Genomic DNA, 2,639 nt, shown 5'->3' with positions numbered 1-2,639 from the left:
TGGGCTGGAATTGCCAGAGCAGCTGGGGCTGCCCCTGGATCCCTGGAAGTGTCCAAGGAAAGGTTGGACGGGCCTGGGACAGTGGGAGGTGTCCCTGCCCGTGGGATGATCCTTAAGGTCCCTTCCCACCCAATCCATCCGGGAATTCCGTTATCCCACAAACAGCGGTGCCTGCACAGCTCCTGGCACGGGAGAACATCTGAATCCCAAATCCACGCTCCCATTCCCGCCGATCCGGCCGTACCCATCCACAACTCCCACCCACCTTCCTTTTTTGTTTTTTCCTCCTTGTTTAATATTTTTTTCAGGAATTTTGCCCAAGGGATTTCCTCCTAAGTTCCAACAGGATCTGGGTTTTTTTCCCATGGATTTTAAAAAGAGGTGAAACAAAAAAATCCCCAACCACGGAGAGAGGGAGGGAAAAACCTCCCCCCGTTCTCCAGCCGTGGTTATGAGCTCAGGTTCTTTTTTTTATGGAAAAGTGGAAAGAGCTGCATTCCAGGAGCTTTCCCCTTTTTCTCCATCCCTGCATTCCCACCCCATTCCCTACCAGCTCTCCCAAAAAACCCCCATCCCGTGGGCATTTGCTGCAAGGAACACAATCCCTTCCTCCGGACGGGGCCCAACTGCCCCAATCCAACCCAGAATGGGATTTTTCTCACTCCGGGAATTTGCTGTGCTTGGATCCGGCAATTCCAAAAATCCCGAAATGTGCGGAAAAACCGGCAGCCCTGCGGATACGGGGCAGAGGTCGACAGCGGGATCGGGGAGTTTCGCTCTCCGGGATACGACAGTCACGCCTGCCAGGATGTTTCCTTTCCTTTTGGGATGCGTTTTCCAAGCTGGACTCACCTCAGGGAGCTGGGAAGGCTCTGGAGAGGATTGGGGATAAGGAAGGAATCCTGAATCCGGGAATCTCCGGGCTCCTTTGATGATCCATGGAGAGGGGCAGGTTGTTCCAGAGGGCAGCTCCCCCTCCGGAGGCTCCGGAAGTTTCGGGTCCCGTTTCCACATTTGTCACCCAGGACACGGAATTCCCCTTTGGAACCCTTCGAATCCAGCAGCACTTGGGAATTTTGGGATTCCCCTGTGGAATTTCTACCCCTGGCGGAGCAGGGGGTCTCAAGCTGGCACGGGATTCCACGGAGCTTGGGATCTACAGGCAACAAAAGGAGTCGGGAATACGGCACAAGGAATCCCAGAATCCCAGAATGGGCTGGATTGGAAGGGACCTAAAAGCTCATCCAGGGCCACCTTCCAGCAGGGAATTTTTTTGTGTTTTTAATCCAAAATAAAGCCAAGCCCACAGGATCCAGGGAATGCCATTCCACAGGAAGGTAGGGATGGACTTTTCCCGCTAATTCCCGGCCAAGTGACGACAGGAGAGATACTCACAATTCCAAGACGTTTAATAAGAAGGAATTACAGGTGGAAAAATCCTTCTGGCACATGGAATTCAGCCAATGTACAGCTCCAGGATGGGTTTTCCAAGGAATGTTCCAAGGTTTTTTTGGGATATGTTGGACTCGCTCAACCCACAAAAGACGGAGTCGGTGCTAAAACCCCCACGACGATAAAAAATATGGCACAAAGAACACCCCAAACCACCCTCAAATCCCAAATATTTCCTTCTGGGAATCCTACTCTGGACTCATCCAGATCCCAGATCCCATCCCGGCCTCAACAAACACGGACTTGGTGCAAAATCCACTTGGAAATCCATGGGAAAACGAGGTGCGGGAAGTTTCTTTTCCTCTCCCGGTAAAGCAGCAGCGATTTGGGGGCGGGAAACACCAGGAGAAGCTCGGAGAGGATTTCATTCCCGAGGAAGAATCGATGGATATGGAATTCTCACCAGATTATCCAGTAAAGTGCATGCCAGGAAAAACTTGGGAGTAAATTTCCCTCCGATCCGAACTAAAATCGAGGAATACGAACGCAGGGAGAGCCAGAGCTCGCCAACAACACCCTCGGCGCCGTGTCCTTTGCATCCCAAAACGAGGCCGGATTCCTCGGAAAAGGGGAAAAATTCCCAGTGGAAGCGAGGATTTGAAGCTTCCCTGTTTATAAATATTGCACCGGAAGTGTCGGATTTGAGAAAAAAAAACCCCGAAAGGATTGAAATCGGAATTCCAAACGAATTCAAAAATGGCATTTTCCGAGAGTTCCTCGGAGCTAAAATAGCTGGGAAAACGTAGGGATTGATGAAATGGGAGCTTCCATGGATGATCCGGAATTTTTGGGTATTTATGGATAATTAAAGAGGAGGAATCTCTGCTCTCAAGGGAGCCAAGCGTAAATGTAAGAGTTGAAATGAAGATATTCCCTTTTTTTCCAGGAATTCCGGGAAAAGCCTTGAAATGTTTCATCAGTGCTGAGCGCAAATAAATTAAAAAAAAAAAAAAAACCAAACAGGAAAAATGGGATGTCCCGGGAAAAATGGGATGTCCTGGGAGCATCCAATAATTCCAGCTCCGAGCACAGAGCCTTCCCGACTCCAATAAAATTCCAGGAAATTAAAAGCAGGATTGGAAGCCGTTAAAACTCAGGGAATGCGAGGTTTTGTTATCGTTCATCCCAGTGTGGAATTCCCAAAAAAAAAAAGGCTCCAAGGATTTGCAGTCGGACAGGAGGCCTTC

The 2,639-nt window shown here is 49.7% G+C and overlaps 1 long non-coding RNA gene across 1 annotated transcript in view; it reads left to right on the top strand.

The window, feature by feature from the left end:
• LOC108449759 overlaps positions 1-2,495 on the top strand; it is a 21,914-nt gene extending 19,419 nt beyond the window's left edge. The window contains exon 3 of the long non-coding RNA XR_001866045.1: positions 2,416-2,495. This is a non-coding gene — a long non-coding RNA (uncharacterized LOC108449759). The remainder of the gene's footprint in view (positions 1-2,415) is intronic.
• Positions 2,496-2,639: the final 144 nt, after the last annotated feature.

This window comes from Corvus brachyrhynchos, unplaced genomic scaffold (genome assembly GCF_000691975.1).
Source record: "Corvus brachyrhynchos isolate BGI_N302 unplaced genomic scaffold, ASM69197v1 scaffold18, whole genome shotgun sequence".
NCBI lineage: Eukaryota > Metazoa > Chordata > Aves > Passeriformes > Corvidae > Corvus > Corvus brachyrhynchos.
Note: the sequence above shows the minus strand (reverse complement) of the source record. Positions and strands in the feature narration are given on the sequence as shown.